This window comes from Balaenoptera ricei, chromosome 21, assembly GCF_028023285.1.
Source record: "Balaenoptera ricei isolate mBalRic1 chromosome 21, mBalRic1.hap2, whole genome shotgun sequence".
Classification (NCBI taxonomy): domain Eukaryota; kingdom Metazoa; phylum Chordata; class Mammalia; order Artiodactyla; family Balaenopteridae; genus Balaenoptera; species Balaenoptera ricei.
The window spans coordinates 15,281,985-15,306,591 of record NC_082659.1 but is presented as its reverse complement, the minus strand read 5'-3'; the positions used below and the strand labels follow the sequence as shown (position 1 = coordinate 15,306,591).

At 37.8% G+C, this 24,607-nt stretch overlaps 2 long non-coding RNA genes across 2 annotated transcripts in view; both read right to left on the bottom strand.

The window, feature by feature from the left end:
• The window catches only part of LOC132356518 (uncharacterized), a 58,608-nt gene extending 45,410 nt beyond the window's left edge, over positions 1-13,198 (bottom strand). The window contains exons 1-6 of the long non-coding RNA XR_009499899.1: positions 13,072-13,198; positions 12,163-12,544; positions 6,710-6,892; positions 6,150-6,196; positions 5,067-5,165; positions 3,701-3,936 (exon numbers count right to left, since the gene is read on the bottom strand). This is a non-coding gene — a long non-coding RNA (uncharacterized LOC132356518). The remainder of the gene's footprint in view (positions 1-3,700; positions 3,937-5,066; positions 5,166-6,149; positions 6,197-6,709; positions 6,893-12,162; positions 12,545-13,071) is intronic.
• Positions 13,199-20,272: 7,074 nt separating this feature from the next.
• Positions 20,273-24,607, bottom strand: part of LOC132356519 (uncharacterized) — a 60,573-nt gene continuing 56,238 nt past the window's right edge. Inside the window, exon 4 of the long non-coding RNA XR_009499900.1 lies at positions 20,273-20,363. This is a non-coding gene — a long non-coding RNA (uncharacterized LOC132356519). The remainder of the gene's footprint in view (positions 20,364-24,607) is intronic.

Here is a 24,607-nt window from a genome sequence, read left to right as displayed (position 1 = left end):
GCCTGACATCGCCTTCTCAGTCACTAGATAGGGGAGCAACCCTAAGCACCATGTTTTCATGCAATAGTGTGCAAAGGCACTAAGCAGGTGACAGCATGGAAGAGAGAGTCTCCTTGCCCCTTTGTATCTTTGTAGGGAGGCTCTAGAAGTCTTCCTGTTTTATCTCATTGCCCAGTGGAGGTCATGCCTACTTCTGGAACATACGTCTGTACCCTAAGATCAAAGTACCTGAACCAAATCAGGGTTCTGGTGAGAAGGAAGAAGGTCAGAGGTAGGGTACTTTTGGATAGGCAATATACTGTACCTAATTTAGATCAACATATGTAATACAACAAACCTATAAGATAGGGGAAGATGTTGATTTTTTTAACAACAGCAACAGCAAAAATCCCTGAGGTTCAAATACAGTAAGTAACTTGTCCTAGATCATACGACTAGACAGGAGTGAAACAGGACTGAAATTCAAGTTTCACTCACTCTAAATATTAGTTTCATTCTTAAGTTCATGTATTAATTCCCCTTTTGACTGTTAAATAATTTAACTGGTGTATGTTTGTTTCAGCTTTGTATGTGTACGAATTTATTGTATAAATAAAAAATAACTCCCTCAACTCTATTCGGTAAGATATTAATTTCCATAAAGATACTGAAAGACTTAAGCAGAATTTACAATAGAAAGAGGATGGAACATCAAGAAATAGTAAAGTTGAATACAGAGTAGGGAGGGAGCCATGGGACTTACTGTATTTTAAAATACAAAGCCAGCTACTAGTTATATGGCAAGAAAATTATTGCTACTAATAATGAATGACAGTAATACACCAGCAGTTAGAGATCCTACAAATAGTCTCTTCTGTTAGCTTAATGATGTAGGAAACAAGATATTATTTATTCTAGTTTTGCTATTGGCTTCTACATTTTACTAGTAAAGTGTCTTAACAGATTTTAGGATCACTCATGATAATCTAAATGGCGGTAAGAGACACCAACATATACCTAAGACAGTGGGTGACCCAGAGACCTTTTACAATATAATGTTTTTGAGGCAGACTTGTTTTGCTTATACTAGTATTAAAATGAGTTTGCTATTTTTGAGCACATTTCAGCTGGTCTAAATACAGAAGAGTCCCTGAAGGAAGCCATATTTAAATTAACTCTCCTCGGTATAGTTTTAAATTCTCACATTGACTGATTTTGCAATTTTTCTCACTGCCTGGTAAGGGCAAGTAATTTTGTACATTAAAATGCTATGTTTGAAATTGGCACCATTATTAGATACTGCAAGGATTTACCCAACAATTATTTGTGCAATTATTTGTATTTTTTAAAATAAAATATCTTTGTTGAAGGAGCACTTGTGACATAGACTTCCATCATTAGAGTTAATTAAACATCAAGAAAAATCAGTGTGCATTCACAAAGAATCAGTGTTGTTTTTGACTTCCATAAAGTCTCATGTTCAAAGCTAGGATTTATGTAGAATTTCATTTAGAAATATATCTATAATCACTGTGTTTCTACCTTCAAACTGAACATAAGGCTTCAGGCTGCAGTATCTTACACCTACACATTACAGCTGCCTTAGTTCTCTCATCTCTTTTTCACTCTCTTCTTACCTTTAATTAAAATGCATTAAAGAAAGAAAAAAGAAACAAATGGTTGTAGAAAGTAGCATTTAAATGGAAACGATTTCTCTAAATACTGCTGTTTAGGAAATATACGGCATGGTGTGCAGCTTTGTAATGCGTCAACAAGTACACACAAGATAACATAAATATTATTGATTATGATGTTGGATGGAGTGAAAAGGACTGTTCCTGGGATCTGACTTCCAGATGGAACTTTTCAACATGTGAGCTAAAGCGTCTCCTGAATCTTTCACTTTTTGAAATCATTTGTGTTTTCATAAAATTTACAAATGCATATAACTTAAGTTGCTTTTCTATTGCTGCTGTAGAAAGTTACTGCAAATTTAGTGGTTTAAATAATACGAATGTATCATGTTAGAGTTCTAGAGGTCAGAAGTCTGAAATGGTCCCTCTGGGCTAAAGATAAGGTAGTGGAAGGATTTCATTCCTTTCTGGAAGCTCTGGAGGACGATCTGTCTCCTTGCTTTTCCGGCTTCTAGAAGCTGCCCTTGTACCTTGGCTTGTAACTCCCTTCCATCCTCAAAGCAAGCCAACAGCCAGTCAAGTCACATCCTATTCCTCTGACACTGACTCTTCTGCTTTCCTCTTCTGCATTTAAGGACCTTGGTGATTACATTGAGCCCATCTGAGTAATCCAGGATAATCTTTCTATCTTAAAATCAGCAGATTAGCAAATATAATTTCATCTGCTACCTTAATTCCCATTGGCCATGTAATTCAACATATTCAAAGGTTGCAAGGATTAGAACAGGGACATCTTTTAGAGACCATTTTTCTGCCAACCGCAAATATAAACAGATATACCCCACTCTAATAAATTAGAGGTATAAATGTTCAGTACTCCAACATTTTCACTCATAGATTAGACATATTTAAAGATCTATAAATGATGCATATTTGAACACGTATATAACCTATGTATACAAATAAATATCACTTTTTATAATAAATGTACTGGCATATTGATAAATATCCCTAAATAAAACAAGTCACGTGTTATATGTACAATAGTAAATCTAAGCTCTTTGCTTCACTTCCCTGGTTTTTGCCTTGGCTCCTGTATCATACTTTATCAACCCACTTGTTCTAACAAGGGACTGACCATCCACCTCTCTTTCAAAAAACAAAGGCATATAATCACATTTGCACACATAAAAACCCACTTACAAGCACACACCCACACACCTAATCAGGCTTCTGAATCAATCCCATCTGAGGGAGGGAAAGTTTTTTCATCCTGATTTCCAGGGGTTCACCTTTTAGTTGCTGCTACTAAATCCACTCCCATGTTGTTTCCTGGACTGAAGCCATTCTAATCCCAGTGATGCCTAATTCTGATAAGAAGGTTATGGTTATACCTGCATGTCACAGTCTGAGTCCCCTATGTCCCTTCAGTATAGGCATACACCGCGCATCCTGGTTCACCTTTCAGTATAGGTTCACACTCTGAGGAATCGTATAGCCTACCTCATATTTTGATTCTAGGAGGATCCTAAAATCCTGACTGCACGTTGACTACATTGGCTTCAGAATGTAAGATCTTGCACACTCAAATTAATTTGTGGCATGGCTATTGAGCAGAAAATCGTATTTATTACACAATGAGTTTTGTTCTATTGGGAATGGAAGAGGAGTTACACTGGCAGAATTCACTCTGTCTTAAATAAATAATATGCCCAACCTAAAACAGCTGAAGAACGTTGAGCTTCTTAGGTAGCTAAATTCCCTAAAAATTTTATTCTTTGAGACATTAAATCATTGCAATAAATATTTACTAAACACATATTGTGTACCAGGCTTAGCTCTAGGCACATGGGATACATGAGTGTACAAAAGAAAAAATGACCCCTGTCTAACACGTGTCATGTTGCAGAGCAGAGCACTGCATTCAGGAAACCTCACACAAAGGGCTTTGTCTTAATAATCCATAGTGCAGGAAGGAAGCAAAGGCAGGCTGCCTTTCTCATGGTCTTGTTCTTCCCTAGGCTTGCTTCTCTTTCAACTTATATTTTATAATTTACCTTTTTCTGTGTTCTTTCATTATAACTTACCCATCACTAGAACGTAAGCTCCAAGAAGGCAGGAAATCTTATCCATGTTGGTCACAGCTGCATCTTCATGGCTCAGAACAGTGCCTGGCATATAGTAGATTCTCAAGAATTTATTTGTGGAATGAGTGAATAAATAAGTGAACTTTGCCTTTTGGTCCACTCCTGGCTGCTCTCCTCCTTGGCTCCTGTGTCATACGTTATCCAGTTTCTGTGGTCTATGTCTTCATTGGCAGATGCTGAACAAAGGAAAGGGAGTACTAGTATTTTTTACCTTTAGCTCTCATAGCCTTTGTTTCTTCACCTGTACAATGAGGGTAATAAAGGTTTTATTACTTATCTACTATTGTGTAATAAATGAACCCCAAATTTAGTGGCTTAAAACAATATCAATAAAAGTGTATTATTTCACGTAATTTTTATGGGTCAGGAATCTGGGAGTGGCTTAGGTGGGTTCCTAGAACCAGGGTCTACTAGCCAAGGTCTCTCATGAAGTTGCAGTCAGGAAACTGGCCAGCACTGCAGTCATCAGAGGCTTACCTGGGGCTGAAGGGTTATTTCTTGGGTGGCTCACTGGCAAGTTAATGCAGGTTGTTGATAGGAAGTCTCAGTTCCTAAATTTGTGGTCCTTTTCATAGAACTACCTAAGTGGCCTAATGACATGGAGATGGCTTCCCTCCGAGAGTAACCCAAGAGTAAGCAAGGCAGAATCCACATGGCTTGTGTGATCTAGCCTCGGAAATCACACACCAACCTTTCTACAATATTCTACTAGTTACATGGGTCAGCCCTGTTCACTGTGAGAGGAGAGTACACAAAGGCACAAATACCAGGAGGCGAGGATCATGGGGGATTATCATCTTCAAGTCTGGCCACCAGAAGATACTTGACAAGATGGTGGTTGGCATTTAAATAAGTCGTACATGTAAAGTACCTGGCATGGTGCCAAGCACACAGTAACTAGGAAATGTCGGTTCTACTTGGTTGCTCAGGCTTCACTGAGTTTTTTTTTTTTTTTTAAATAGTGGTAGATTATCGCTCAGTGCTTTCTGTAGACGTCTGCCTTTGTCTATGGAATTCGTATCTTTCTCATCTATTCATTCATTCAACAAGTCTGCTGTCCTCAAATACTATAGACCTGTGACAACCTTATCCACCTGAATTATACATTTTTGGCACTAACCACTTGGTGAAATAATGACCCGAAATGGCTGGTCTGCCACTGTGGTATTAGAATGTGCTATTTCCTGGCACCTGTGCAATGATATTATCTCCCGGATTTCCAGGGTACACCTGGTGTCTGTCAGTGGTAAGTAAGTTGGTCATTTTCTCTAACCCGCTCTGATAACTTTGACCCTTTCAACATTACCTTCTATGCTTCCAACCCTTCTACACACAGAGAGAAATCTATCACGGCCTCAGCTTCGGTGTCATGAAAGCAGACTGCTGTGGTCTGAGTAATACGGAGCTGTGCAGAAATAAAAGGGATAAGCAAGCAGATGAGAACAAGTCTTTGACAGAGGACTGAAGACCAAGCTGGGAACAGAGAAAAAAAATCCTTCTAAAAATGAACTTTTCATCAAACCTGAGATCAATTAGCGGGTGAAGAAGAAATTTTGTAAACCTCATTCCTCTTGATTTTTTTCGAATTATAAGCTGTTTATGAGTGCTCTCCTATAAGCATTATTTTGCACATTTGATGAAACTAATCATAAGCTTCCCCTGAAGCCAACACCTGTTCAATTCTGTATTGCCAACAAGGGTGTCACAGGAGTAAAGGCCTCACTCCAGGGAGTTAGTAGAAGATTAAACTTCAGCCGGAATGTTGGGAGAAGCTGGTATGCTGAGTCAATACCAAGTACGAGGTTTAATTTGATGTTTTCCATGCACGATGAAAATTGTGGGTTTTTTCCAACTGTAGAACTATTGCCTTTTCTGCTTTCTTTTATGGGTTCCCTGTAGAGTATGTGTTATGCTCTGATATATGAAATTGATCGTGCAGGTTCTATTTCGAGGGTGATAATAAACCTGGTACAAAAGCTGGGGTTAGTGAAGGTGACTATTAACCTTTCTTCTAATACAGTCGATCGATTTTGCCTTGTGGCACCAACGGATTCCCAGTATGATCTGCTGATGACTTCAATTTAAATATCACCTATAGATGAAGAATTAGAAATGGAGGAGAAATAGTTGTCTGAATTTTTGCAGGGAGAGCTAAAAAAGAGTTACCCCTCATTGTGTCCAGACTATTATAAATTTTGCCACTAAGGAATTCATAGGCAAATTAAAACCTTTTATTATCTGCCATGTATAGAATATCACATTTCTCATTTACTTATGAAGGTAAAGATCAACATACTAAAAAACTTTAAGCAATTTTAAGATCAAAATGATTCTTGCCATTGTGTGGCAAAAAGAAGTTAAGTTTTGTAATTAGATAAACCAGACTTACTGTGCTGTCTCGGGGAGGTAACTTAATTTGAGCCTCAGTTTCTCTATCTGCTAAGAGAACAAAGAATTCCTGCATATTAGTTCTGTGAAGGTCAAATTATTTATCATCTGCAGCACCTAGAAGAATACTAGGTGGTTGTTGAACGTGAGTTCTCTTCTCTCTTTCTCGGAATGGTTTTTACAACATATGTACAGTTTTTCAATCTTTTTTTCCATTTCTGAGTCTAAAGAATCTCAGGTTTTATTCTCATTTGCTACAACAGATTTCTTTCAGATAATGTATTGGCAAGGTGACAGATGAGTTACCCAGTGTTTGATTGGGAAACAGATCTCTGAACTTCTTACTGTCATCTTAAAATGTGGGTGTAGATTGGATTACAACTGGTTTGGCATTAATAAAAATATATACGACAATTATAGTTGCTCTACATGGCAGCTTTTACTGGTGCCTTGTGACCTGTTTAATATCTCAGGTTGAAGTCCAATAAATTTCATTTTTGTAATAAAAAAAGTCTTCATTTCCAAATGATTAGCCAGCTAGAAAAACTATAAACCTCCTACCTCAAGACTTAGGTAAGAAAGAGATTTGAAGCTTCTTGTAAATTCTCCATTGCAAACAAAATCAACATTTGTGTGATATAAGAATCACATCTTGGGACTTCCGTGGTGGTCCAATGGTTAAGACTCTGCACTTCCACTGCAGGGGGCACAGGTTCGATTCCTGGTCAGGGAACTAAGATCCCACTTGCCAGGCAGCGCGGCCAAAAAAAAAAGAAGAAAAGAATCACATCTTCACCAATTATCGATCATTACATACATGGCTTTAAATTTCTAAAATTAGGATTATAAAGATATCCAACAAGGACCAAATGAGAGCATGACACACGAGGGTAGCTTGACCTTAGAGCTACTGAGGAATTACTGTGTAAAGGGAACTCTGATTTCATGGGTTGAGAATAAGTATGCATCTTGATAGCTTAAAGCAACATTACAAAAGTGGACCCATGCTGTATCAGTGTACTTACTCTTTTTGTCCAAGTAGAAAACCAAACCTCTTATTGTTTATATCACACCTTTTGGGGGGTGGGAGGAGGAAAAGCAATTTATTTAAGAAATTAAAAAAATAACATTGAAAACAACTCGAAGCCCCAGGAAGCTGAAGGACATGGTAATAATTGTGCCTCCAGAATGAGGTAGCAAGAGCTGTATCTTTTACTGAAAATGACTGAGTTGGATAACAGTTGTAAAAAGACTCAAGTGTTTGAACATTTTACTACCTTAAAAATGGGAAAGACAAACTCAATTAGGTTTTTACTGAAAAGTCTCTCTTGTGCTAAAGAAACTAATACACATCCAAGGCTATGGCATATGTATATTGTATTTGCAAGTATCCTGTTGTGTTTAACGCAAATTCTTAAAGTAATATATTCAAGGCATTGCATGCATCTCACCCATGGTGTAAATCTGGATTAAGCAGCAAAACAGAAGGCCTGCTTTGTTCATGACATGAAGCATATAATTTAACAGTCAACGAGTAAAAACTGCTGATGGACTCAACTCAGTAAAATGTCTTTTACACTAACGCTTAGTCAGTCTCCCTGAATTTGGTGTGCCTATGCATACCTGGAAGGGGATGGAAAACCATGGCCTTCCTTGGCATGGAGAGCTGACACGGGTTTGACTTCTTGCTCCGCTGATTTTGTAATATTCCTTTCTCCTTAGACTTTCTGTCTTTCATGTTCTAAAACACTTTTTCTCTCTACCTATAGAACTTTATTACTAAAAGGTAACTTTAAAGTACAACGATAGTACGTTTCTTGAAGGAATGGTTTGGGGGGCTACAGGCAGTTAGGAAAATGTTTGTGTGAACATTTTGCTTTCTTACTAGCAACTGGTTTGACAACTTAAGTCTGGGTGTGTTGTAGGCAGATTTTATAAACTCGGGGTTGGGACTGCTAGAGAGGCCAATTTTATTGCTTTGGCCTTAGTTCTGGAAAGAATTACTTAGATTTTTTTTTTATTATTATTGCTTGAAAATTTCACAATCCTCTAGGAGTTAAGTACATAGACTCTGATTTTATATGAGCCAGACCTGACTCTGACTCCTGATTCCGGCACTTCTTATGTGACCTCTGCCACCTTCCCTCTTTAAGCCCTAGTTTCCTCATCTGGAAAATGACATCATAATAGCATCTATTCCTCATGTTTTGAGGATCAGATTGGGTTTCCTTATGCAGTACAAAGCACATGTGATTACTGCATATTAAGTTTGCAGAACTTTTTAGCTTTTTTACGTTTATTCTCTGTAGATGTTGGTTTCGTTCAGTTCTTTCCTGAAGAGTTCTGAGCAGTTTTCTTGCCTTCTCATCAATTTTACTCTGTGAAAACCGCTCTTCCAGGTACACAACAAAAGAGATCTGTGACTTTCCAGAGCTCCCTCTCTAGTGGGGGTAAATATGCACAAAAATAGCTTCAAAACAACAGTGTAGATGACAATTGTTAGAGCAGAAATATAAAATTGTTAACTTTAGGAGTACAGGCTGTATAATCTTCGAGTCCAGTGCAAAATGCAGAGGCCCTTGTTCAAATTTCAAACAGCAAGAGCAGAGCATTAAGCCAAGCACTGACCACTTCTGAGCTTGGGGTCCTGTGTGACTGTGTTTGTCCCACACCTATGCATCTGGTCCTGACTGGGTGGGCATATTCATTTCAAGCAAGAAAATTCCAGATCTATTTGTTGGAAGATCTAGCAGCTCAACTAGACCTTGAAGAATGGAAAGAACTTTGAAAAATGGGTAGAAGAGTCTGGGCAAAAGAGAAACTTTGTGTCAAGCCCCCATGGAATTAAAATAGGTTTCTTTAAGAAAATGAGACTTACTGGGGAAAAGGAAAAGTGATTTGTCAATAGGAAAGGAAGGGAGATAGGGAGATAGTAGAACTAAGTTTGAATTTTCTGCTAAGAATAAAGTAATACAAAGGATTTTGAGAATAGATACAAGAGCAGATCAATTTAGGAATATGTCTCTGGTGGCAGAAAGATAGAAGAATTGATTTTATGAAGGAAGCATAGGCAGTAGGAACTTTGCAGGTGAAAGTGACAAATTCCTTAATGGGGAAGCGGCAACGGTTCTTCCCTTTCTATTTCTCTGCAGTCTGATGTATGCTTTTTTCTTCTCCCACACGAAGCAACGATCTGTTTCTGTTTTGAAGACATCTTCAATTATACAATGCAGGCCAAAGAAAAACATAATGGAATTTTAACCAGATTGCTTTTTCCCTGTAGACAGATTTTCAAGAACATCTCCATTCTGGTTACAGAAGGAGAGCTTGAAAACACCAAAATGTGCATTAAAAACCTATCACCTTTTCTTGGCCTTTCAAACAGAACTGTATTCCAGAAACACCATGTCATTTTGTATTCCAGGCAATGCTTTGAAGACAACATGGGTAAACCCTTGCCCTATCCGTTGCTGAACAGAAGTGCAAGTCTGTACACGTTCGTGTGTCTCCCTCTCATCCTAACCGTCTTCAACAGTGGGAAATTAAAACCTTTCTCCTTCCTTTTCTGTTTTTTTTTTATAATAACTCAGCCTTGAGTCAGAGGTACATGTTCAGCCTCCCCTAAGTGCTGCTGTCATATAGAAGGAGTTCCTTAATTTATCACGTCTTAAGGAAAGCTAAAAAGTTCAGGACGACAAGGACAGGATCAGCCATCCTGAGAGTGGCGAATGCACATGGGGAGCTGTAGTTCAGTATCTACAGGACACAGGGAATAGAATCTTATCTGCGTTGCAGATTCCATTGAAACAGGAGAAAAGGATGAATATACATTAATGTCAATGGAAATTATTAAAACTAATTACAAATTTTAAGGAAGAACTCTAAGGTAAAAATTCAGAAACTGTTTTTTTCTTTTGCTCCTCCATTAAACTCTTACTATCTCTGTTAAACTGGGCAAATGACCTAAGTCTCTCCAAGCCTCAGATTCCTTACCTGTGAAAGGAATAGGTACTTGCTAAGGTCTCTTCAGCATTAGAACATAAGCCTTGACATTCTCTGGCTCAGTGAATCTCTGTCTCAGATGCCTCCATAGCGGGTAAGAGGGAAGGAGTCACATTCCTGCCCAAAGATGTGCCCACAAAACGCCCATACCCTGGAGTGCGGCACTTACCTCTCTAAATGTCTATATTTCTTAAACAAGGGTAGTTACCCTTGTTATTTTCTCCAGGATAATGTGCAGATTACAGGCAATAATTAACATTCTTCTAACCATGTGCAGCCAGTTTAGGATTGAGTCAGCAGCTGCCCGTCAAGCTCAATCAGACTGGGGGGCGAGGAAGGGGGCAGTGGGAGGGGAATGCATATTCAGAGGCATCATGAAAAGCATGCATTTCCAGGGCTCTAAGAATGGGGCTGAGCAGCCCTTTGAATTAGAATTTCCTCTGTAGGTCTATCTCATAATTCCAACCAGACTTTAATATTGTTTCTTCATTTTAGTTGCTTTTTAAAAACTCTGACCCTTCACTTTTTGCATTTCTAATGTGCTACGCACACATATACACACGTATATACACACACACATACTAAAAGAATGTCTGATGTTTGCGCTGAAGTAATTTTGCTATTTGGAATACGCACAGCAGTAGGAGCTAAGCGGAGTGACCCTTGGGAAATCTCTACTGCCTGGAGTCTGGATTGTCAAAAAAGAGCTACATCAAAATCTCATATTATGCCAGATAGTGAGGTGAGTAATGTGGTGGGGAATCTCAGATGGTCCAGGAAACAAACCTTTCTCCGGTGACCACAGATGTAAGAGGCGTGGGTTGTGAGAATGTGAGTATGAGAGAGCTATAGGCGTTTACTGCTTTCCTGGAGAAGGGCTATGGGGTGAGGATGGGCAGTTTCCTTAGAGCATTTTCCACTCAGTAAATGGAAAATTTACTTTTAGACTTTTAGAAAATACCTCCAAGTAGGTGCCAAGAATAACTCCAAACTTCTGTCATTGAGCTGCAGGAACAGAGCAAGAAGTTGTTTTGTTAAGGGGCAAGAATACTGTAACTAATTGTTTAAAAATGCTAATAACCATGATGCCAGTGATTCAATGTCTTTAGATTTTTTAGTCATTGGAATATGGGAGTGCAGATATCTACTGATAAACGATAATAATAGAACCACGTACCAGTTACCTGCCTCACAGTCTGCACTCTCACATGTATTATTTCTCCCTTTTTTAATGTATATTGCAAACAAAGTTCAAAGAAGTTTAGTGATTTGCCCCAAGTCACTTAGAAAGAGGCAGAGCTTATAGACCCCACGGCTTAGAAAAGGTAGCTTTGCTGCTTGCATTATAACACTTTACCTCTCAAGGAAGGGTGGTTTTACTAGAGGCCAAGACTTCTCATTTTCTTTAAATCACTCACGTTGTTGTTTCTGTCTCATTCTTCTTAAAAATAGTATATGTCAGTTTTAATATGTGTTAATTAGAATATTATTCACAGATATGAACACAATGGGGAGAAATTTCTCTCTTGCTTCTACTTTTTGGAATTTCATCTGAAGAAGACAATACCACCTTTGAATTTATGATTATTTTTGTTTTCTTTCATTTTTGCCTCTTACTATTTCTAGTATGGCTGCATAGAACCAAAATGCAAGAATTTTTATAATTCAAAAATTTGCAGCAGAAGAGACAAAATGGTTCGTTCAATCCAAAGAATCACTGATATTTGGTGAACTTAGCAAAATGCACAAAACATTAGTCATGAGTTTTAATTTCTACTCCATTACCAATTCAATCATATTTTTACTAGAGTCAGTGGGTGAATTTGAATTAAAGAAACATCAAAGTTTCTTAAGTTTTGTTTTGCTTGTGTTTATATCTCGTATTGTTGTACACCTGTGCACTCCTATTTTTTTAAGAAGCTACAACGTATAGGCATCTTCTTTCTCATTTGAAAGGAAGGTTACACTCATTTGAAAGGCATGGGCTGCCTAGAGTACTTCTCTCCTTTTACCTTTACCATCTTGCTGTAGAAGGTCATACGTCTCACAGTGTGTATCCCTCTGTTACAATTTGCTTCCAACTGAGCAGAAGGGCTGAGCCAAGTTCAATGTGTCTAACAAACCTCTAATGGGAACCAGAGGCTGCAGACGCTGGCACAGTCCGAAAAGCACCCGATCCCTCTTCATTGGCATGTTGGGGCTAACTGTGCTAATCGATGCTCCCTGGATTCCTTGCTTCTCCTCTGATACGGCACTTTATAATCCTTTCAATTTCGTTGAGCTGCTGGAGCTCCCTGCGGAGACAGCTCAGAGACACGCAGATAGGTATGTCAGTGGTCAAGAAGAAAGTCCTCGAGGAAACTGCTCTGAGTCAATCTGTTTCTTTTGTGGTCACTGTGGCAATGTTAGAACAAAAAGAAAAAAGGACAATTTAATTCATCAACAAATTCTAAACACAGACTAAGTAAAAGATGTCAAAGACAAATATCATGTGATTTCACTTGTATGTGGAAATCTAAACAAAACAAATGGACAAACATAACAAAACAGAAACAGTGTCAGAGATACAGAGAACAAACAGGTGGCTGCCGGAGGGGAGCAGGGTGGCGGGGATGAGGGAAATAAGTGGGTAGAGGTGGGGGTGGGGAATTGGAGGAAGGCAGTCAAAAGGCACAAACTTCCAGTTAGAAGAGAAACAAGCTCTAGGGATGTAATGTGCAACATGATAAATATAATTTATCCTGAAGAAAGATAAATTTAAATCATTCTAAATCTTTAAATGTATTATTTAACAACACTGCTGTATGTTACATATGAAAGTTAAGAGCAAATCCTAAGAGTTCCCACCACAAGGGAAAAATTTATTCTCTTTTTCTTTTCTTTTGTATCTATATGAGATGATGGACGTTCACGAAACTTACTGTGGTCGTCATTTCACGATGTAGGTAAGTCATGTCATTATGCTGTACACCTTAAACGTATACAAGTGCTGTATGTCAATTACATCTCAATAAAACTGGAAGGAAAAAAATGTTTGTAATAAAAAATAAATTCCAAACATACAAAAGAGTTTCAGCAATATAAAAAGAACTACCTCAGCCCTGGGTCTACTCTTTATTAACACTGCGACCAGGACCAAATACTAAAACCTCTGTGAGACAATAGCTTTTTCTTCTGTTAAATGGAAACTGACAAGAATTCCCCAGCCAGATCAGATAATAATCACATAAGATAACATGTGTGAAAATTGGGGGACATACTAAAGTGTTGGGATTTTATTGAAGCATCAGAATATTCTTAGGTTTTTTAAAAAGTTGCCACATTAAGGAATTTTTTATTTTTCTTTACATATGGTGGCTTTGACATAATCTGAACAGTTTCAAGATAATATCGTAAGAAGGTACATGTGCCAAAAAAATAAAGTTAATGGCAGGTTGTATATAAATGGCATGACTTTCCTTCTTAGATTATTTTTCTCTGTTGTTTTACTTTTTTGATAATTTGTTTACACTCTTGATGACATACGTGGAACCAAGGTTATTTTTTTCTTGGTCTAGCTTAAAATATACAAAACCAGCGTGCAATACTTACTTATGCATTTTTCCATCAGTCAGGTGTATTTAAAAGAACAATTTTAGTTTTTGATCCCTGCTCTTATCGGAAAACTCATAACAGAAAAATAGCCCCAGGGGTAGATATTCAAACTGATATGTTTGTGTAGCTCCCACTAGTGATCTGAAATATATAAAATATGTATTAAAAGGTTTCGCTATGCTCCACTCACCCCTTCATGACCTTTGCTCAAACAGGGTGCACCAGCTGCCTGCCCTGAGGGCTCAGCAGTTAAGCTACATAAAGAGAGCATTTTCTGAAAAGGGTAGAGCAACGTGTTGAACTCAGGCTCTTGGTAACCTGCAACCTTACTCCAAGACTGCAGTACTCCAGAGGCACATAAAATGCATTCCTCTTTCTCTCCTCTTAACTTTGCAGGCACCAATGATAAGAACCTAACAAGAACTGCCTTTTTATCACTAGAAAATGCTAGAGTGGATCCAGAGAAATCAGAAGTTAGAGGGGTCAAACTGGGCACCGAATGGTTCTCTCTGTTACAGGAACTATTCTGTATGTTTTGATCCAGCGTTGGCTGTGTTTCATTCTTCGTGTTGACGGGATCTGAGGGAGGGCAAATGGGGCAGAGTCAGATGAAGCAAACAAAAGGTTCATTTTACAGTTGTGGCCTGTTACTGATTGGTGCAAAAGAGCTTTTGAACTATCACCCTGATGTGCAAGGAAAAAACAAACAAACAAAAAACCCAGCAAACAGGCTGAATTCTATAAAGCCATTTTCCACACATACACATCTGAATAGAATTAATTAGCACTCTTCATTTTCACACATTTTAAAGACTCAAACTTAGCTTTGTCTAACCCTTAGAAGTTCATTCAATTTATTTCCCAAACACAATGTTTGAAAATGTGAATTCTGTATACTGATATGAGAACTTGTTTTCTACTCCTGTGAATATTAAAATAAATAAATAAATGAGAAGAGAAAGAGAAAAAGAGAAAGGGAGGGAGGAACGGAAGAAAGCAGTTAGGGAGGGAAGAAGAAAGAGAGGAAGGAAAAAAAAGAAAGGCATTCTTAGTATGAAATAAAAAGCTTAATGTCAATTTCCTCTACTTCGGGGATGTTCCAAGTTGATGGAAGATGGGTGATAGAAAGAAACAGGAGGAAAAGCAAAGACCATAAGTATGTTAGACTGTAATTTTTCAGTCAAAGTAAAATATAATATTTGAAAGCAAAAATTTGTTATCATATGAAACTACAGTCAAAATCTTTGTAGAACTCTCCATATATTTTTATCTCAAAACCCATGAAACTTTAATATGCAGAGAAAAATAGGGTAGAAAAAGGAAGATGATACTGTACCTCAAAACTGTCTTTCTTATTAAAACCTCACCTTTGGAGAGGTCTACGTAACAGCAAGTGAACATCTGGAATCTGCTGATTAAATGAATATTTCTTACTTTAATCCAAATACACAGCATTTGTGCAGTTATATAAAAGTGTATACTGAGAAAAACTCTGCAGCACAGAAACCATATTTCCTCTTTGGAAAATGTGTTCTCTTGTCCTTTATTTTTAGAGACCCAGGCTGCAGAACTGGTTTATCATCATGACTTGGAAAAGGTCATAAGAGACAGCCTTGTTACTATACCCAGGTGTGGCACAGAGCACAATGTCGAGACTATGCCCTAAGATTCGTAAGATTCTCCCAGCATTGCAGGACTAAAAACTGGATAGACCCCATTATTGAGTATACACAGAAGCATGACTATGACAGCTCTTCCAGTTGGGTGGATACAGCCAGGATGTCTGGTGAAGACCCGGAATACAGCAAAGCAGAGTGAAACACCCAACAGAGGGCATGGTATTCTTTCAGGGATTCTAAACACTGTATGTATCTTCCTAAGCGCCTCGTTTGCTACTGAAGAACGATGTGGCTTCTGGAAGTAATTTAGTTAGAAAACAGGGGCTGATGGTCAGGGTAAGGCCAGTCTGTAATTCGGGCTTAGACTCCTTGGCCCAACATAGCAATTTCTCAGTAGTTTATAATGTTTGCTTCCAATCTTAAACTGGATAGAGTACAAGTGTGAGAAAACAAATGACCATCTTTCCTTCCAACAGTCTAAATACTTCATCTGGAGTTGGGTACATTTTTGAATTTTCATTGTGTTAGGAAAGATAACATTATCTTAAATCATTTCTCTGTCTGTGTGCCTAATCATCAGATTGGCACAAAGAATCTCCATGTTTTTCATATCATTTTGTAAGTTTGTCACATGTGTACATATATATGCATGCACGTGAATTATTTATATTTATTTGTAAGTCATATCAATTGTTGTAATATGATATTTGAAGTTTAAAAACTTTATATTTGGGCAATATTACATTAAGTAAGAAAAAGTTATATACCCTCAATGAATAGTGTTTCAATTTTTGCTAAAGAGACTATGGAAAAAGTCAAGTGAATCTTTGATAGGCACAATAGTGTTTTAATTATGAACACCAAAGGACCTTGTAAAATCAAGAGAGGTTCACAGAGCAAACTGTTGTGTTAATGCTAATCATATCTAACTTACTGAAAATGTCTTACCATGATATTATGTACCAATACAGTTGTAAAGCGGCAAATCTTTAGAAAATGGCAAGTTGCCGAATAATAATAACCCAAGAAATTATGTATCATCTGAGGTTTGGAACCAAAATGAAGTACACAATTTGTAATAACCACCTGCAAATTTGCAAAGCCACCACACAATCATAAAGTGTGATCAACAATGTGAAAAAAGGGACTTGAAAAATGAAAGAAAAATTAAGGCAGGTATGTTCTTTTCCAAGAAAACAAAGATAAAACTGAAGTGTGTGTTTTGTATATTTATATTATAGAAACAAACTGACCTCTTGTTTTCAAAACAGTATAAATGACTCGTGGAAGTTAATGACTGTCATCCTTTAGCTCCTCCCCCTCCCCCCAAAACACACACACATACACACACACAATTTTTTCTCAGGAAATGCATGGGGCTGTGAGGATTTTTCTTAATTGAGGTAAAGGGTCTAAAACATCTAGAACCCACAGTCTCTTTCCATTTATGTACAAACCTTTACATTTTGTGAAGTTAGCAGTTTTGTTGATCAAGTCATCAGCATAATGAAACAGTTGGTATATTGAGCACTTCGGGTAATGGAGTCATCATTAACTGTACTGGGAAGGAGTACATAGGTTACAGACTCCCATCACTGTACATATTGGAGAAAAACAGGTTTTTTAAGTTATAACTTTTTATGGTCAATGTAGTTATCAACTGTAATCACAGAAGTATTAACGTGGCATAGTACTTTGGTACTGAAATGAAATGCAGCGTTACATAAAAGTAACGCTGTTTATTTCAGGAAGAACTCTGTCTAACCAAGATAATTTCTACACGTCTTTAATGAAGGAAGCTTAGCATTTCCCTTGATAATTATTCCTACAGTCTAACAATAGCTCTATTCAAGAGCTTTTGTTATATGTAGTAAAATAGTTGCTCCAATTTTTACCGGTTTCTCCCTGAAGAGAAATAATGGATTCTTTGAAAGCTTTAAAAAGCTTTCAGATGAATGTTTCTGTCTTATGACAAGTGACGAGATCTCTGGGACCATGGCCTGGTCTCCATGCAGTTCACATGGGTCATGTCAGTTAGTCTATTACAGTGGAGAAGGGAGAAGAATCCCATATAAATTGCTAATTATGATCAAATCAGTCACAAGTAACATGAAACAATTTGAAAAAATGAAAAATAAAATGTGTCTAGTTGTTCTGATTATGTAATTACACCAATGTGTGTAAATCTATAACCAAGTATCTTTTTTATTACTCCCCATTGACCGGGGAGCATATGAAGCTATAGAGATTATTTTAAGGGCAATAAGACATGATTTTGTCCAGAGTTCCAAAGGACACCTGAATCTTGTCATGGCCCAGCCATCCCTTCTCCAGTGAGATACCTAATGGTACAAATAAAAGGGAAGTCAAAATGTCATTTAATTATTAACTAGGCTAAATCACAAAACTCAGTTATTTGGTAAAGTGAACTGAGCAGACGGTCGCTTCCCCCAAGCATGAATCTTACCACCAGACGGGCCACAAGAAACTAAAGCAACCAGTGTTTACACAGAGAGAAAAGAAGAGGAAAAAAGATATCTGCTGGCGTTCTTGTCCAGCCAGCTCTAAGGAGTAGGAAACCAATGAGACACACTTACATAATAAGTAAATTTGGCCAATCAGATTTGTATTTCATCCACTTTACGGAAAACAAAAAAGTGATGGGTAGAGGGGCAGGAACCTTAACTCCTCCCTTGCAGGACTTAGAGCGTTGAAGAAGTCAGGCCTATTCTCTTACCCAGTATGTAGGATACAATTCTCCCTCAGTATCTGCAGGGGATTGGTTCCAGGACCCCAGGGGATACCAAAATCCCAGATGCTCAAAAATGACATATTTGCATGTAACCTATGCACATTCTTTAAATCATCTCTAGATTACTTATAATACCTAATACATGTAAATGTTAGGTAAATAGTTGTAAATACAATGTAAATGCTACGTAAATAGTTGCTAGCACATAGCAAATTCAAGTTTTGATTTTGGGAACTTTCTGGAATTTTTTTTCAAATAGTTTTGATCTGCAGTTGGTTGAATGTAGAACCCTTGGATACAGAGGGCCGACTGTACTCTGCAAAACCAGACAGGAGCACCAGCTCCTCTCCGGAATATCCTGCCACAGCACAAGTTTCACAAGCTTTCTCCACAACAGCTAAAGGGCGAGATCAGGAAACTCCACACAAGAACTCCCAACCATTTGGGGTAGCTCCCCAACAAAGAAATTCCAGGCCAGTGATCTAAAGTTGGAATCCTTTGCTCTGAAGGCAAAAGTTCTACTAAATAGAACAACTTCAACATTCTTTCCTAGCTCTGTCTTCTGGACTGCATGCTCCTTTTAATTACACAATAGAGTGTTATCAGCTACAGTCACCATGTGTCCATCAACGGATGAATGGACAAAGAAGATGTGGTATATACATACAACAGAATATTATTCAGCCATGAGAAAGAAGGAAATCCTGATATTTGTGACAACATGGATGGACCTTGAGGGCTTTATGCTAAGTGAAATAAGCCAGCTAGAGAAAGACAAATACTGCATGGGATCCCTTGTATGTGGAATCTAAGAAAAAAGTCAAACATAAAAACGGACAGTAGAAAACTGGTTGCCATGGAAGGGGGGGTGGGGAAAATAGGAGGAGGTTGGAAAAGGGTAGAAACTTTCATCTATAAGTTGAATAATGTCTGAGCATTTAATGTATAACAAGGAAGTTCTATTCTTATTGGTATCTGTATGCCTGGCAATAAATGTTTGTTGAATGAATGGAGCAGTGAGATATATAATTAATTTTTGAGGAAAGAGTCATTTGAAGAAAGATATGCAACCAAACATATTAAACATAACAATTATTCATTCTGATTTGTAGGCTGAAAGATAATGACACAAACTATTTGCATATTTTATTAACTACACATACATGGCTGTTATTCAACTCAAAGTCATGAAGTAATACGAGAAGATGCAAAAGACGAGCATCCATCAAGAAGAATTCCAAGGGGACCTGAATATTACTAAGACTGTTTTAAAGTTTCCAAGCTGTAGAATACATCTAAATAATTACAGGAATAAGTTTACAAGGAGACATCAAGGCTTCCATCCTTAACGTGGGTGCTGCAGATATTCATTCAGTTATTCAACAAAATTTCAAGAGTACTATGTTCCAGTGATTGTACTAGACATAAAGAGTTCAGAGATAAAGAAAGAATAATTCTTGGCCTCATGGAAATCCCATTTTAGCCAGGTATGCAACATGAGAAAGAATAGTCTGCAGATCTTTGGGAATGTGGGAAAGGAAGTATTGGTTTTCCATATGCATCTAGATGAGCAATTTGAGGGAAATTTTTATGAGATCTGGAGCATGATCAGGATATTTCTCCATGTGACCTTTGGGTGGGAAGGAAATGGGCATTAGGCAGAGCTGGGGTAAGTGTAGAAATAGAGGTGGGGGCAGTTAGGTGAAAACAAGGTAAAGAACACAGCATAACAAAAGTATAAAAGGGCATGATATTTTCTGGAGACTTAGTTCTCTGGTGGTTAAAGCAGATTGTGCCGATAAAGGGGTGAAAATTTTCAGAAGACAGAGTGGTGGAAAGTGATACTTTAAGGCACAGGGGGGACAGCTTGTAAATATTCTTGGCTTCCACATTGAGGAGTTCGGACTGCTAGCCCGTCAATGCAAACCTATGATTAACTTCTACCTCCAGATCAACGTTCTTTGCCATCCTACCTAGAAACCTTGATCTCAACCCTTTGCTTCTTCTCTGGGGTCATGCTTAATGAATTATTTCCTTTACCATCAATCTCTCCTTTTTTCCTGTGTTTTCTCTTTAGTGTTTGAATAGCCTCAAATATCTTGCATAATTAAAAAAAGAAACATTTGAGCGATCCTCACCAGCCACCATGCTCTCTCTTTCTTACCCTTCACATCATGAAGATTGATCAGTATAGTTGCTTTACTCCTAATTCCACCGCAACTGAGATTCTGCTCCACTGGTACACCTCCTGTGTTAAGACAAACATCATCACTGACCCTGTTGTTGCCAACTCTAGGGGATGTTTTAAAATTATCTCAGTGGGGTCTTCTGCTGCATTTGTTAGTGTCACACATGTACTCTATACTTTCTAGTGTCTTGTCATCACTTGAGTTCACTTATTATTTTTTTTAACCATTCATTCTCAGTCTCAAAAGTAGGATACTCCTCTGTCCGCCATTTAATGTTGATGTTCTTCAGGATTCAGCCCTTGTTCCACTTTTCTTCTCATTCTATACACTGTTCATGAGTAATTTCATATTCATTTGTGCTTTATTTTATATGTATATATAATGACTCTGAAATCTGTCTCTCTGGCTTGGTCTTCCTGCATTTTAGATTTCTCTACACAACTTCCATCTGTACATATCCACTTGGCTATCCCACAGTATCTCAAACTTTGAAAGTCCAAGAAATAATGGAAAGATCTCCTCCAAACCTTCCCTATTGCTTGTATTCTCCAATATCAACTGTCACTAATATTCACCACATCATGACAAAACCTTACATTATGCTAGACTACTTCATCTCCACTATTTTGCCTCACAAAATTCTGGTGATTTTATTCCTAAATATTTCCTAAATTTTTTCTTTCCTCTATACAAATACCAGCCTCATCATCTGTTGCTTGCGCAACTACTATACCCTTCCAATTAATCTTTCCCCCAGTCATATTTCACATTTATTCAACTCTTCTTCCAACCACTACAATGAGTCATCTTAAACATGACTCTAAGTTTCCCTAGTTAAAATCTTTTATTGGTTTCCCATTACTCAGAGATACAGCCAAACTCCATTTCATGCTATATTCTTGCTTGCTTAAGACTATCAAAAGTTTTCCCATTATAATTATAAAATTCATATAATTCACCAAGACCTACAGCACCTTGCAAGAGAGGTTCCTCCCTATCTCATCAATCTCATTTTTAGCCACCCTGCCACCCTTGCTTGCTATAGCCATGTTCGTATTTCTTCAGTTCTTCAAAGAAGCCAAGCTCTTTCTTTCCTACCTCAGGTCCTTTGCAATGGGACTCTTTTCTCCAACTTTGTATGTGTTAGTTCCTTCTCATATTTAAATGAGACCTGATCAGAAAGGCCATTCCTGGCCATCACATTTCAAGTATGTCCATCCTCTCACTTTTTATATCAGCAATTTGTGTTTACCTGCATAGTAGTCATCAGAGCTTACACTCATTTTTTTTTTTTTTATTTGACTCTTTAACATGTAGAGTGTGAGCTTCAAGAGAGCTGAGACAGCGTTTCTCAGGCTTACTCTGTATCCACAGCAGAGTGTCTGGCATACATTGAATAACCACTCAATCAACGGTTACTGAATGGCTGTAACTTGCATGTGATATTCATGATAGCTCATTTTTACCTCCTTTTCTATCCTTCTGAACCTCTACTTCCTACCTCATAGTTTATGTTTTCGTAATTCTAAACTGTTTGCAGTTATAGAGAAATGCCATGTTACACGGTTTGATACATTTTCTCCTGCTCCTATGTCTGCCTGGATAATCATCTATGTTTCCCTTCCTTCTGAGCCTGGATGACTTATTAAGCCTCAGCTCAGGCGTCATCCCACCAGGAAACCTTCCTGAAAACCTAGACTATGCTAAGTCAGGCTCCACTGAGCTCCATGACACTCTGGGTTCCCTCTATGGTACACTTTCCACGTTATATTGAAATGATCTGTTTTGGGCTGACTCCCCACCTCCCCAGTCACATATCTGTATTCATATTCCTTTAGGGGAAGGCTCTCATCTTATTCCACTTTGTAGTCCTTCTACAAATAAGGTGCCTAACAAAAAGATACTTTTGGATGACCCTATTTTTAAACTTTGTTTCAAGTAATAGGAATTTCAAGAGTATTAAACAAAACCATGACATGGTCAATTCCATGCTTTTACATAATCACTTAGCTATATGGAGGCTGGACTGTAATAGAGCCTATTAAAGCCTAATAAGAAGATGAGACACAGTGATGGAGCAAGCAGGAGATGCAGAAAAAAGGGCAGTGGTCAGTTAAGACTCAATAGGGGGTGAGGGAAATAGGGATAGGTTGGTAAAAGGCTGCAAACTTTCAATTATAAGATGAAACAGGTCTGAGGATCTAATATATAAAATATGACAACTACTGTTGATAACACTCTATTGTATAATTGAAATTTGCTAAGAGGGTGGAAATTAAATGTTCTCACCAAAAAAGGAGGGACAGGGTAAATAAGTGAGGTGATGTTTGTGTTAATTAACCTAATGGGGGAAACCCTTTCACAATGTGTATCAAATCATCACAGAGTACACTTCAAATATCTTACATTTTGTCAACTATATCTCAATAAAGCTGAAAAAAAGGAAGCAGTAAGACAGAAGGGCTAAGTTGAAGTGGTAATGACAGGGAAGGTGAACTGAAAAGAAGGAAGAGTCTAAGATGATTACATTTCCTGATTTCATTAATGGAAAGGACAGTATAACCATCTATAAAAAACAAAATGATACATGATGAGGCCACTAATGTGCTGCAATGCGGCTCTCATAACCTTTGAAATCTATCAACCTTCCCTACAAGTCAAAGAATAATGTAGCTTGTTCATTCTCATTCCTGCATTTGCTAATGTGGAGTTTGCTTATGTGTGCATTCTGAAATACTTACCATTAGTGTGAAATGAGAATGTATCTTTCATTTTTTCTGCCTATTAGTCCATTAGCCTTTCATGTTAATTCTGTGTAATTCGAAATGCAACCAATATAGGAGAGGATGATTTTTTACATTTTCCTAAAAGATTGTACACTCACTTGGTAAAGTAATCAATTTTACACATTTACTTCAATTATCAATTTCTTAATGTTATGAACCTTTGTCTTGACATCTATGTAATTCTACATAATTTTCAATTGCTTTCAATTCCACCACTCAGTTGAGATTCATTCCAGTTACTAAATAATGAGTTCTGAGAAAACCAGAATAAAAATCAAATATAGGGGCTTCCCTGGTGGCGCAGTGGTTGAGAGTCTGCCTGCCAATGCGGGGGACACGGGTTCGGGCCCTGGTCTGGGAGGATCCCACATGCCGCTAAGCAACTGGGCTCGTGAGCCACAACTACTGAGCCTGCGTGTCTGGAGCCTGTGCCCCGCAACAGGAGAAGCCATGACAGTGAGAGGCCCGCGCACCGCGATGAAGAGTGGCCCCCACTTGCCACAACTGGGGAAAGCCCTTGCACAGAAACGAAGACCCAACACAGCCAAAAATAAAAAATAATAAATAAATAAATAATTTAAAAAAAAAATCAAATATAAAATTCAAAGGATTATGCTAATGTAATATGTTTCTTCCTGTGTGGAAACTTGGATATACACAAAAGGAAAAAAAAAATACAAAAATTTGACTTAGAGAAAAAATTCCAAAAATCACCAAAACAATTGTAATGCTAGTCCATATCAGATCTACTCTATCTACCATTAGAAAAGAATTTTGAAGGAGTATTTCATGAAGATAAATTTCAGGGTGTAATCCATGAAGATTTCCTGAGTGTACTGATTTGTTTTATTTTTAACATCTTTATTGCAGTATAACTGCTTCACAATGTTGTGTTAGTTTCTGCTGTATAACAAAGTGAATCAGCTATGCATATACATATATCTCCATATCCCCTCCTTCTTGCATCTCCCTCCCTCCCTCCCTATCCCACCCCTCTAGGTGGTCACAAAGCACGAGCTGATCTCCCTGTGCTTTGTGGCTGCTTCCCACTAGCTATCTATTTTACATTTGGTAGTGTATATATGTCAATGTTACTCTCTCATTTTGTCCCAGCTTACCCTTCCCCCTCCCCGTATCCTCAAGTCCATTCTCTATGTCTGTGTCTTTATTCCTGTCCTGCCCCTAGGTTCATCAGAACCATTCTTTTTTTAGAATCCATATATATATGTGTTAGCTTATGGTATTTGTTTTCCTCTTTCTGACTTACTTCACTCTGTGTGACAGACTCCAGGTCCATCCACCTCACTACAAATAACTCAACTTCATTTCTTTTTATGGCTGAGTAATATTCCATTGTATATATGTGCTATATCTTCTTTATCCATTCATCTGTCGATGGACACTTAGGTTGGTTCCATGTCCTGGGGACTGTAAATAGAGCTGCAATGTACATTGTGGTACATGACTCTTTTTGAATGATGGTTTTCTCAGGGTATATGCCCAGTAGTGGGATTGCT